The following is a 14901-nucleotide window of genomic DNA, read 5'->3' on the forward strand; positions in this document are numbered from 1 at the left end:
TCACTGTTCATCCAGAGGCAGCATCGATCGGCTTCAGTTAGCAGCAGTAGCGAAGGAATCGCTCGATCGGGTTCAGTTAATAGCCATCGATCGATCGCTCGGGTTCAGTAACACGTAGCCTGTAGTGCAATCGCTCGGGTTCAGTTAGAGCCCAACGCCTCGCTCGGGTTCAGTTAGAGCCAATGCCTCGCACACATGCGCGTACGTGTACAAGAGAAACGCGCATCGCTCGGCCCCCGACCTCCCACCGTAACCGGGAACTCCACGAAATTTTCCTCCCCCTCGCTTCTACCACGGTTTTTTCCGTCATGGACGGCCCAAGGAATGTCATGCGGTTGCTTCTCCGGCCCGCCCAGGACAAAAGGCCCATTTTTTGTCATGATTTTTGGTCATAGAAGTAGGAGCCCACCACATCTATGATGATACCGGGTTTTGTCACAATTCTCGTCATAGAAGTGTCATATGTATGACAGAAAAAAAATTGTTCGGCCCAAAATGTCACGGATGTGTCTTTTTTTTAGTGTACTGACGGTGTCCTGGACTAGGGGGTACTCACTACGTCGTCTCCCGATCTGTTAGATTGGGCCGAGGATCCCCCATGGTCGTATACTCATGGGCTAGTTTGGACAGCTGCCGCATACATGGAAGATTCCACAAGACTTGGTGATCAAGACAAGGACTCCTCCCCACCGGCGTATTCGGCTAGGACTCTTGTTATCCTAGGCCTCTGGTGCATTATATAAACTGAGGCCAGGCTAGTCGATAGATTATATACAACAATCATACCATAGGCTAGCTTCTAGGGTTTAGCCTCTACGATCTCATGGTAGATCAACTCTTGTAATACTCATATCATCATTATCAATCAAGCAGGATGTAGGATATTACCTCCATCAAGAGGGCCCGAACCTGGGTAAACATCGTGTCCCCTGCCTCCTGTTACCATCGATCCTAGACGCACAGTTCGGGACCCCCTACCCGAGATCTGCCGGTTTTGACACCGACACCCGCCAACAGGGGGTCTGAGCGACACGGGTGGCGAGGGCGGCCCGGCGCTCAGCGCGGGCCCGGCGAGCGTCGGCCATGGACTTGGTGGGGTGGCGAAGCGTGGATTGATGAAGGGGAAACCTTAAGCGCACCCCTATCTGGCGCGCCAAATGTCGGATTTCGGGTTCCGACAAACCCCTGAGCTTCGAACACTAGGGTGTGCACGAAGATCTCTCCCCCTCTCTAGCTCGCACACATCATGATCTCACAGCCTAGCTCGACGAACCCAAAGAACAAGAGACACAAGAGTTTATACTGGTTCGGGCCACCGATGTGGTGTAATACCCTACTCTAATGTGGTGTGGTGGATTGCCTTTTTGGCTGAGGATGAACAGTTACAAGGGAAGAACAGCCTCCTGAGGAGAGGTGTTCTTGTGCTTGGTGAGTGTGGTGGCTTTGGTGGAATGAATCCGATCCAAGATGAGATGAGCCGAGATGAGAGGAGGTCAGATGAGATGAGCCCAGATGAGAGGAGGTCAGATCAGATGAGCCCAGATGAGAGGAGCTTAGATGAGATGAGCCCAGATGAGAGGAGGTCAGATCAGATGAGCCCAGATGAGAGGAGGTCAAATTAGATGCCTCCCTACGGTGGTGGCTAGTCCAATACATAGAGGCTCGGGTCCTCTTCCCAAATATTAGGTGGAACGGGTCCCACAACGGCCAATTCGAAGGGGGGCCGCTAGTACAAGCTATCCTGACAAAAGATGGTCTTCGCCTGCCAAAGGCTCTGTTAGTGACGCCGTCTTGGGCTCCACGGTGACCTCCGTCCTGCTATCCTGCTGGTCTTGGTCTTGTTGCACCAATATGTAAACCTTTGCCTGATGCCTCGGGACTCCTCGCCTGCGCTTGCCTCTTTAGCACCAAAGAGGAAACGAGGACACTACGCGCGCTGGCGCCCGCCTGGCTCCAGTCATCATGGCTTGCGTTACACAAACCTAGCAAGGTGTCCCTTGCCATGATCTCTCCGCCCCTCGCGAGCCAGCCTGGTGAGGCCACCCCTGAGGAGGTCTTGCGTCGTCCGCCTCACGAGGCTTGGACCCTCACGAGGGTCTTGACTGTTTGCTGGTGAAGATGGGCCGTACAGGGCCGCTGATGGAGCCACACCGCGGGCCATAGGCAGGCATGTCTGGGGACCCCCCATTCCCAGAACACCGACAATGGGGTGGCCATGAGGGCCTAGGGCGCCCCCCTACCTCGTGGCCCCCTTGGGCATCGTCTCGCGTTGATTTTTCTTCCCAAAAATCACATATATTCCAAAAAAATCTCCGTCAGTTTTTATCCCGTTTGGACTCTGTTTGATATGGATTTTCTGCAAAACAAAAAACATGCAACAAACAGGAACTGGCACTAGGCTGGATCAATATGTTAGTCCCCAAAAATAGTATAAAAAGTTGCTAAAAGTATATGAAAGTTGTATAATATTGACATGGAACAATCAAAAATTATAGATATGACAGAGACGTATCAGCATCCCCAAGCTTAATTCCTGCTCGTCCTCGAGTAGGTAAATGATAAAAAAATTGATGTGAAATGCTACCTAGCATAATCTTGATCATGTAATCTAATCGTGGCATGGATATTAAGACATGAGTGATTCAAAGCAATAGTCTATTATTTGACATTAAGACAATAATACTTCAAGCATACTAATAAAGCAATCATGTCTTTTCAAAATAACATGGCCAAAGAAAGTTATCTCTACAAAATCATATGGTCTGGCTATGCTCCATCTTCACCACACAAAATATTCAAATCATGCACAACCCCGATGACAAGCCAAGCAATTGTTTCATACTTTTGATGTTCTCAAACCTTTTCAACTTTCACGCAATACATGAGCATGAGCCATGGATATAGCACTATAGGTGGAATAGAATATGATGATGGAGGTTGTGTGGAGAAGACAAAAAGGAAGAAGGTCTCACATCAACGCGGCTAATCAATGGGCTATGGAGATCGATGCCCATCAATTTATGTCAATGCGAGGAGTAGGGATTGCCATGCAATGGATGCACTAAGAGCTATAAGTGTATGAAAGCTCAAACTAAAACTAAGTGGGTGTGCATCCAACTTGCTTGCTCATGAAGACCTAGGGCATTTGAGGAAGCCTATCGTTGGAATATACAAGCCAAGTTCTATAATGAAAATTCCCACTAGTATATGAAAGTGACAACTCGAGAGACTCTCTATATGAAGAACATGGTGCTACTCTAAAGCACAAGTGTGGTAAAAGGATAGTAACACTGCCCCTTCTCTCTTTTCTCTAATTTTTTTATTTTTTATTTTTTATTATTTTGGTGGGCTTCTTTGGCCTCTTTTTTTGTCTGGAGTCTCATCCCGATTTGTGGGGGAATCATAGTCTCCATCATCCTTTCCTCATTGGGGCAATGCTCTAATAATGATGATCGTCACACTTTTATTTACTTACAACTCAATATTACAACTCGATGTCTAGAACAAAATATGACTCTATATGAATGCCTCCGGCGGTGTACCGGGATGTGCAATGATCTAGCGTAGCAATGACATCAAAAAATGGACAAGCCATGAAAACATCATGCTAGCTATCTTATGATCATGCAAAGCAATATGACAATGATGCTCAAGTCATGTATATGAAGATGATGGAAGTTTCATGGCAATATATCTCGGAATGGCTATGGAAATGCTATAATAGGTAGGTATGGTGACTGTTTTGAGGAAGATATAAGGAGGTTTATGATGCACCCGCAAAGTTTGCACCAACTCTCGAGGTGAGAAAGGGCAATGCACAGTACCGAAGAGGCTAGAAATGATGGAAGGGTGAGAGTGCGTATAATCCATGGACTCAAACATTAGTCACAAAGAACTCACATAATTATTGCAAAAGTCTATTAGCTATCGAAACAAAGTACTATGCGCAAGCTCCTAGGGGGAAAGATTGGTAGGAAAAGACCATCGCTCATCCCTGACCGCCACTCATAAGGAAGACAATCAATAAATAAATCATGCTCCGACTTCATCACATAACGGTTCACCATGCGTGCATGCCGCGGGAATCACAAACTTCAACACAAGTATTTCTACAATCCACAACTACCCACTAGCATGACTCTAATATCACCATCTTTATATCGGAAACTATTGCAAGGAATCAAACATATCATATTCAGTGATCTACAAGTTTTATGTAGGATTTTATGACCAACCATGTGAATGACCAGTTCCTGTCATCTCTCTAAATAGATATAAGTGAAGCAAGAGAGTTTAATTCTTTCTACAAAAGATATGCCCACGCTCTAACAAATATAATTGAAGCAAAAGAGCATTCTACAAATGGCGGTTTTCTATGTGAAGAGAAACAGGCAATCCAAACTTCAAAAGATATAAGTGAAGCACATGAAGCATTCTATAAAGCCATACTCAAAAGATATAAGTGAAGTGCAATGAGCATTCTATAAATCAACCATGGACTATCTCATACCATGATGGTGCATAAAAGAAAAATGAAAACTAAATGCAAAAGACGCTCCAAGATTTGCACATATCACATGAATGAAACGAATCCGAAAACATACCGATAGTTGTTGAAGAAATATGGGATGTCTTCCGGGGCATCCCCAAGCTTAGACGCTTGAGTCTCCTTGAATATTTACTTAGGGTGCCTTGGGCATCCCCAAGCTTGAGCTCTTTCCTCTCCTTCTCCTCACATTGAGACCTCCTCGTTCTTCGAACACTTCATCGACACAAAACACAACAGAAAGCTCGGTAAGATCCGTTAGTATAATAAAGCAAATCACTACTCTAAGTGTTGGGGAACTGAGTAATTTCAAAAAAATTCCTACGCACACACAAGATCATGGTGATGCATAGCAACGAGAGGGGAGAGTGTTGTCTACATACCCTCGTAGACCCAAAGCGGAAGCGTTATAACAACGCGGTTGATGTAGTCATACGTCTTCACGGCCCGACCGATCAAGCACCGAAACTACGGCACCTCCGAGTTCTAGCACACGTTCAGCTTGATGACGATCCCCGGACTCCGATCCAGCAAAGTGTCAGGGAAGAGTTCCGTCAGCACGACGGTGTGGTGACGATCTTGATGTTCTACCGTCGCAGGGCTTCGCCTAAGCACCGCTACAATATTATCGAGGAGTATGGTGGAAGGGGGCACCGCACACGGCTAAGAAAATGATCACGTGGATCAACTTGTGTGTCTACGGGTGCCCCTGCCCCCGTATATAAAGGAGCAAGGGGAGGAGGCCGGCCGGCCCTAGGGCGCGCCAAGGAGGAGGAGTCCTCCTCCTAGTAGGAGTAGGACTCCCCTCTTTCCTACTCCTACTAGGAGGGGGAAAGGAAGGGGGAGAGGGAGAAGGAAAGGGAGGCGCCGCCCCCGCCCCCCCCCCCCCCTCTCCTAGTCCAATTCAGACCAGAGGGGGAGGGGGCGCGCGGCCCACCCTGGCCGCCCCTCTCTCTCTCTCCACTAGGGCCCATGAGGCCCATTACTTCTCCCGGGGGGTTTCCGGTAACCCTCCGGCACTCCGGTTTTCTCCGAAATCATCCGGAACACTTCCGGTGTCCAAATATAGCCGTCCAATATATCAATCTTTATGTCTCGACCATTTCGAGACTCTTCATCATGTCCATGATCACATCCGGGACTCGGAACTAACTTCGGTACATCAAAACTCATAAACTCATAATATAACTGTCATCAAAACCTTAAGCGTGCGGACCCTACGGGTTCGAGAACAACGTAGACATGACCGAGACATGTCTCCGGTCAATAACCAATAGCAGAACCTGCATGCTCATATTGTCTCCCACATATTCTACGAAGATCTTTATCGGTCAAACCGCATAACAACATACGTTGTTCCCTTTGTCATCGGTATGTTACTTGCCCGAGATTCGATCGTCGGTATCTCAATACCTAGTTCAATCTCGTTACTGGCAAGTCTCTTTACTCGTTTCGTAATACATCATCTCACAACTAACTCATTATTTGCAATGCTTGCAAGGCTTATGTGATGTGCATTACCGAGAGGGCCTAGAGATACCTCTCCGACAATCGGAGTGACAAATCCTAATCTCTAAATATGCCAACCCAACATTTACCTTTGGAGACACCTGTAGAGCTCCTTTATAATCACCCAGTTACATTGTGACGTTTGGTAGCACACAAAGTGTTCCTCCGGCAAACGGGAGTTGCATAATCTCATAGTTATAGGAACATGTATAAGTCATGAAGAAAGCAATAGCAATATACTAAACGATCGGGTGCTAAGCTAATGGAATGGGTCATGTCAATCACATCATTCTCCTAATAATGTGATCCCGTTAATCAAATAACAACTCTTTGTCTATGGTTAGGAAACATAACCATCTTTGATTAACGAGCTAGTCAAGTAGAGGCATTCTAGTGACACTCTATTTGTCTATGTATTCACACATGTATTATGTTTCCGGTTAATACAATTCTAGCATGAATAATAAACATTTATCATGAAATAAGGAAATAAATAATAACTTTATTATTGCCTCTAGGGCATATTTCCTTCAGGCTCCCACTTGCACTAGAGTCAATAATCTAGTTCACATTGCCATGTGATTTAACACCAATAGTTCACATCATTATGTGACCAACACTCAAAGGGTTTACTAGAGTCAATAATCTAGTTCACATCGCTATGTGATTAACACCCAAAGAGTACTAAGGTGTGATCATGTTTTGCCTGTGAGAGAAGTTTAGTCAATGGGTCTGCCATATTCAGATCCGTATGTATTTTGCAAATTTCTATGTCAACAATGCTCTGCACGGAGCTACTCTAGCTAATTGCTCCCACTTTCAATATGCATCTAGATTGAGACTTAGAATCATCTGGATCAGTGTCAAAGTTTTCATTGACGTAACCCTTTACGATGAACCTTTTGTCACCTCCATAATCGAGAAACATATCCTTATTCCACTAAGGATAATTTTGACCGATGTCCAGTGATCTACTCCTAGATCACTATTGTACTCCCTTGCCAACATCAGTGTAGGGTATACAATAGATCTGGTACACAGCATGGCATACTTTATAGAACCTATGGCTGAGGCATAGGGAATGACTTTTATTCTCTTTCTATCTTCTGTCGTGGTCGGGTTTTGAGTCTTACTCAATTTCACACCTTATAACACAGGCAAGAACTCTTTCTTTGACTGTTCCATTTTGAACTACTTCAAAATCTTGTCAAGGTATGTACTCATTGAAAAAACTTATCAAGCGTCTTGATCTATCTCTATAGATCTTGATGCTCAATATGTAAGCAGCTTCATCGAGGTTTTCTTTGAAAAAATCCTTTCAAACACTCCTTTATGCTTTGCAGAATAATTCTACATTATTTCCGATCAACAACATGTCATTCGCATATACTTATCAGGAATGTTGTAGTGCTCCCACTCACTTTCTTGTAAATACAGGCTTCACCGCAAGTCTATATAAAACTATATGCTTTGATCAACTTATCAAAGCGTATATTCCAACTCCGAGATGCTTGCACCAGTCCATAGATGGATCGCTGGAGCTTGCATATTTAGTTAACACCTTTAGGATCGACAAAACCTTCTAGTTGCATCGTATACAACTCTTCTTTAATAAATCCATTAAGGAATGCAGTTTTGTTTATCCATTTGCCATATTTCATAAAATGCGGCAATTGCTAACATGATTCGAACAGACTTAAGCATAGATACGAGTGAGAAACTCTCATCGTAGTCAACACCTTGAACTTGTCAAAAACCTTTTGCGACAATTCTAGCTTTGTAGATAGTAACACTACTATCAGCATCCGTCTTCCTCTTGAAGATCCATTTATTTTCTATGGCTTGCCGATCATCGGGCAAATCCATCAAAGTCCATACTTTGTTCTCATACATGGATCATATCTCAGATCTCATGGCCTCAAACCATTTCGCGGAATCTGGGCTCATCGTCGCTTCCTCATAGTTCGTAAGTTCGTCATGGTCTACTAACATGACTTCCAGAACAGGATTACCGTACCACTCTGGTGCGGATCTCACTCTGGTTTACCTACGAGATTTGGTAGTAACTTGATCTGAAGTTACATGATCATCATCATTAGCTTCCTCACTAATTGGTGTAGTAGTCACAAGAACAGATTTCTGTGATGAACTACTTTCCAATAAGGGAGAAGGTACAATTACCTTATCAAGTTTTCTACTTTCCTCCCACTCACTTCTTTCGAGAGAAACTCCTTCTCTGGAAAGGATCCATTCTCAGCAACGAATATCTTGCCTTCGGATCTATGATAGAAGGTGTACCCAACATTTTCTTTTGGGTATCTTATGAAGACGCACTTTCTCCGATTTGGGTTTGAGCTTATCAGGATGAAACTTTTTCATATAAGTATTGCAACCCCAAACTTTAAGAAACGACAACTTTGGTTTCTTGCCAAACCACAGTTCATACGGTGTCGTCTCAACGGATTTAGATGGTGCCCTTTTTAACGTGAATGTAGCTATCTCTAATGCATAACCCCAAAACTATAGTGGTAAATCGGTAAGAAACATCATAGATTGCACTATATCCAATAAAGTACGGTTATGACGTTCGGACACATCATTATGCTGTGGTGTTCCAGGTGGCATGAATTTGTGAAACTATTCCACATTGTTTTAATTGATGACCAAACTCGTAACTCAAATATTCGTCTCTGCGATCAGATCGTAGAAACTTTATTTTCTTGTCACGATGATTTTCCACTTCACTCTGAAATACTTTGAACTTTTCAGACTTATGTTTCATCAAGTAGATATACTCATATCTGCTTAAATCATCTGTGAAGGTCAGAAAATAATGATACTTGTCGCGAGCTTTAATATTCATCGGACCACATACATCAGTATGTATGATTTCCAACAAATCTGTTGCTCACTCCATTGTTCCGGAGAACGGAGTCTTTTAGTCATCTTGCCCATAAGGCATGGTTCGTAAGCACCAAGTGATTCATAATCAAGTGATTCCAAAATCCTATCAGCATGGAGTTTCTTCATGCGCTTTACACCAATATGACCTAAACGGCAGTGCCACAAATAAGTTGCAGTATTATTATTAACTTTGCATCTTTTTGTTTCAATATTATGAATATGTGTATCACTACGATCGAGATCCAATGAACCATTTTCATTGGGTGTGTAACCATATAAGGTTTTATTCATGTAAACAGAACAACAATTTACTCTCTTACTTAAATGAATAACCGTATTACAAAAAACATGATCAAATCATATTCATGCTCAACGCAAACACCAAATAACACTTATTTAGGTTCAACACTAATCCGGAAAGTATAGGGAGTGTGCGATGATGATCATATCAATCTTGGAACCACTTCCAACACACATCGTCACTTCACCCTTAACTAGTCTCTGTTTATTCTGCAACTCCCGTTTTGAGTTACTAATCTTAGCAACTGAACTAGTATCTAATACCGAGGGGTTGCTATAAACACTAGTAAAGTACACATCAATAACATGTATATCAAATATACTTATGTTCACCTTGCCATCCTTATTATCCGCCAATCACTTGGGGTAGTTCCGCTTCCAGTGACCAGTCCCTTTGCAGTAGAAGCACTTAGTCTCAGGCTTAGGACCAGACTTGGGCTTCTTCACTTGAGCAGCAACTTGCTTGCTGTTTTTCTTGAAGTTCCCCTTTTTCCCTTTGCCCTTTTCTTGAAACTAGAGATCTTGTCAACCATCAACACTTGATGCTCTTTCTTGATTTCTACCTTCATCGATTTCATCATCATGAAAAACTCGGGAGTCGTTTTCGTCATCCCTTGCATACTATAGTTCATCACGAAGTTCTACTAACTTGGTGATGGTGACTAGAGAATTATGTCAATCACTATCTTATCTAGAAGATTAACTCCCACTTGATTCAAGCGATTGTAGTACCCAGACAATCTGAGCACATGCTCACTAGTTGAGCGATTCTCCTCCATCTTTTAGCTATAGAACTTGTTGGAGACTTCATATCTCTCAACTCGGGTATTTGCTTGAAATATTAACTTCAACTCCTGGAACATCTCATATGGTCCATGACGTTCAAAACGTCTTTGAAGCCCCGATTCTAAGCCGTTAAGCATGGTGCACTAAACTATCAAGTAGTCATCATATTTAGCTAGCCAAACGTTCATAACGTCTGCATCTGCTCCTGCAATAGGTCTGTCACCTAGCGGTGCATCAAGGACATAATTCTTCTGTGCAGCAATGAGGATAAACCTCAGATCACGGATCCAATCCGCATCATTGCTACTAACATCTTTCAACACAATTTTCTCTAGGAACATATCAAAATAAACATAGGGAAGCAACAACACGAGCTATTGATCTACAACATGATTTGCAAAATACTACCAAGACTAAGTTCATGATAAATTTAAGTTCAATTAATCATATTACTTAAGAACTCCCACTTAGACAGACATCTCTCTAGTCATCTAAGTGATCACGTGATCCAAATCAACTAAACCATGTACGATCATCACGTGAGATGGAGTAGTTTTCAGTGGTGAACATTGCTATGTTGATCATATCTACTATATGATTCACGTTCGACCTTTCGGTCTCCGTGTTCCGAGGCCATATCTGTATATGCTAGGCTCGTCAAGTTTAACCTGAGTATTCCGGGTGTGCAACTGTTTTGCACCCGTTGTATTTGAACGTAGACCCTATCACACCCGATCATCACGTGGTGTCTCAGCACGAAGAACTTTCGCAACGGTGCATACTCAGGGAGAACACTTCTTGATAATTAGTGAGAGATCATCTTAAAATGCTACCGTCAAACTAAGCAAAATAAGATGTATAAAAAGATAAACATCATATGCAATCAAAATATGTGACATGATATCGCCATCATCATCTTAAGCCTTTGATCTCCATCTCCAAAGTACTGTCATGATCTCTATCATCACCGGCATGACACCATGATCTTCATCATCTTGATCTATATCAATATGTCATCACGCGGACGTCTCGCCAACTATTGCTCTTGCAACTATTGCTATCGCATAGCGATAAAGTAAAGCAATTATTTGGCGCTTGCATATTATGCAATAAAGAGACGACCATAAGGCTTTTGCCAGTTGCCGATAACTTCAACAAAACATGATCATCTTATACAAAAACTTCTAACTCATCACGTCTTGACCATATCACATCACAACATGCCCTGCAAAAACAAGTTAGACGTCCTCTACTTTGTTGTTGCAAATTTTACGTGGCTGCTACGCGCTTAGCAAGAACCATTCTTACCTATGCATAAAAACCACAATGATAGTTTGTCAAGTTGGTGATGTTTTAACCTTCGCAAGTACCGGGCGTAGCCACACTCGGTTCAACTAAAGTTGGAGAAACTGACACCCGCCAGCCACCTGTGTGCAAAGCACGTCGGTAGAACCAGTCTCGCGTAAGCGTGCGCGTAATGTCGGTCCGGGGCGCTTCATCCAACAATACCGCCGAACCAAAGTATGACATGCTGGTAAGAAGTATGACTTATATCACCCACAACTCACTTGTGTTCTATTCGTGCATATAACATCACACATAAAACCTGGCTCGGATGCCACTGTTGGGGAACGTAGTAATTTCAAAAAAATTCCTACGCACACACAAGGTCATGGTGATGCATAGCAACAAGAGGGGAGAGTGTTGTCTATGTACCCTCGTAGACCGAAAGCGGAAGGGTTATAACAATGCGGTTGATGTAGTCATATGTCTTCACGGCCCGACCGATCAAGCACCGAAACTACGGCACCTCCGAGTTCTAGCACATGTTCAGCTCGATGACGATCCCCGGACTCCGATCCAGCAAATTATCGGGGAAGAGTTCCGTCAGCACGACGGCGTGGTGACGATCTTGATGTTCTACCGTCGCAGGGCTTCGCCTAAGCACCGCTACAATATTATCGAGGAGTATGGTGGAAGGGGGCACCGCACACGGCTAAGAAAACGATCACGTGGATCAACTTGTGTGTCTAGGGGTGCCCCCTGCCCCCGTATATAAAGGAGCAAGGGGAGGAGGTCGGCCGGCCCTAGGGCGCGCCAAGGAGGAGGAGTCCACCTCCTAGTAGGAGTAGGACTCCCCTCTTTCCTACTCCTACTAGGAGGGGGAAAGGAAGGGGGAGAGGGAGAAGGAAAGGGGGGCGCCGCCCCCCTCTCCTAGTCCAATTCGGACCAGAGGGGGAGGAGGCATGCGGCCCACCCTCGCCACCCCTCTCTCTCTCTCCACTAGGGCCCATGAGGCCCATTACTTCTCCCGGGGGGTTTCCGGTAACCCTCCGGCACTCCGGTTTTCTCCGAAATCATCCGGAACACTTCCGGTGTCCGAATATAGCCGTCCAATATATCAATCTTTATGTCTCGACCATTTCGAGACTCCTCATCATGTCTGTGATCACATCCGGGACTCCGAACTAACTTCGGTACATCAAAACTCATAAACTCATAATATAACTGTCATCGAAACCTTAAGCGTGCGGACCCTACGGGTTCGAGAAAAATGTAGACATGACCGAGACATGTCTCCGGTCAATAACCAATAGCAGAACCTGGATGCTCATATTGTCTCCCACATATTCTACGAAGATCTTTATTGGTCAGACCGCATAACAATGTACATTGTTCCCTTTGTCATCGGTATGTTACTTGCCCAAGATTCGATCGTCGGTATCTCAATACCTAGTTCAATCTCGTTACTGGCAAGTCTCTTTACTCGTTTCGTAATACATCATCTAGCAACTAACTCATTAGTTGCAATGCTTGCAAGGCTTATGTGATGTGCATTACTGATAGGGCCCAGAGATACCTCTCCGACAATCGGAGTGACAAATCCTAATCTCGAAATATGCCAACCCAACATTTACCTTTGGAGACACCTGTAGAGCTCCTTTATAATCACCCAGTTACGTTGTGACGTTTGGTAGCACACAAAGTGTTCCTCCAGCAAACGGGAGTTGCATAATCTCATAGTTATAGGAACATGTATAAGTCATGAAGAAAGCAATAGCAACATACTAAATGATCGTGTGCTAAGCTAATGGAATGGGTCATGTCAATCACATCATTCTCCTAATAATGTGATCCCGTTAATCAAATAACAACTCTTTGTCTATGGTTAGGAAACATAACCATCTTTGATTAACGAGCTAGTCAAGTAGAGGCATACTAGTGACACTCTGTTTGTCTATGTATTCACACATGTATTATGTTTCCGGTTAATACAATTCTAGCATGAATAATAAACATTTATCATGAAATAAGGAAATAAATAATAACTTTATTATTGCCTCTAGGGCATATTTCCTTCACTAAGTACTGTTGCAAACCAATTCATATTTTATTTTTGCATTGTAGCTACTATAATATAACTTTTCCATGGCTTAATCCACTCATAGAAATCGATAGTTTCATCAAAACAAGCAAACTATGCATCAAAAACAGAATCTGTCTTAAACAGGACAGTCTGTAATAATCTGAACATTCACCATACCTCTGGTACACCAAAAATTATGAAATAATTATCAAAAATAAAAAATTTATATAGAAAGACAGTGCAATAAGTTTTAGATCCGTTTGACGTTCCAGTAAAAGTATAAAATCGCGCACTACAGCCAAAGTTTCTATCTTGCACCGCACAAACCAACAAGCAATGTAAACATCCTAAAGGCGAATCTTGGCACATTATTTTTATTTTTAAACTTTATAAAAGCACACAACATAAATAAATGACTCTCTAAAACTTCCGGTTGTCTCCCTGGCAGCGCTTTCTTTAAAGCCATTAAGCTAGGCATATAGTGCTCAAGTAATGGATCCACCCGGATCCCAAGGTATATCAAAGCCAATTTTAATTAACAATGTTTTGGCATTTAGTAGTGAGCACAAAGAAACATATATCAAGCAATTACGAAGTCTAACTCTCTTCCTATGCATCGGCATGTCTTAAAAGAACAATTCATGCACACTTAGTAAAGGCCAATGCATAGTATAAACAGTTTCTTGCAATTTTATCGTGTTGGAAGCATAGAGAGGCGGAGATGTAGTTCCTCTCTCATAATAATTGAAAGTAGGAGCGGCAAGCACATTCATACTATATCTATCAAAATCATCATGTGTAGTAGTGAAATGCAACCCATCAATATAATCCTTAATAAGGGCAAACTTCTCCGATATAGTGTAGTCGGGAGAATTCAAAAAGATAATAGGACTATCATGTGTGGGTGCAATAGCAACAATTTCATGTTTAACATAAGGAACTATAGCAAGTTCATCTCCATAAGCATAATTCATATTGGCATCTTGGCCACAAGCATACCAAGCATCATCAAAAAGGGATAATTCAAAAGAATCAACGGGATCATAACAATCATCATAGCAATCATCCTTCGGTAAGTGTCGGGGATATACCCCATGGCGTAAACCGGCCGGAAGTATAAACCGGCCGGAATGGATGACTCACTGGTAACCCGCCCGGAGCTTGGCGGTTCACGGGCTACCCGCCCGGTCTTGGCGGTTCATTAGTAACCCAGCGGGCGGGTCAGATGGATGACGAGGCCCATGGCCCAGAAGGCCGGTTCACGTTTAATGGTGGGCCGGTTTATGAGAAAAGCACAAGGAATATTCCCTTACAAAGGAGGCAAGACTAGGACTCCACTTGTAATAGAATAATCCTAGTCCTAATAGGACTAGTCATGTAAACCGCCCCTTCAACATATATAAGGAGGGGCAGGGCACCCCAAGAGGGACAAGATTCACAAGTTCCACAAGTTGGGCAAGTTAGGTTTAGACAATAGCTCTCGAGTTAG

This window comes from Triticum dicoccoides, chromosome 5A (genome assembly GCF_002162155.2).
Source record: "Triticum dicoccoides isolate Atlit2015 ecotype Zavitan chromosome 5A, WEW_v2.0, whole genome shotgun sequence".
Lineage (NCBI taxonomy): Eukaryota > Viridiplantae > Streptophyta > Magnoliopsida > Poales > Poaceae > Triticum > Triticum dicoccoides.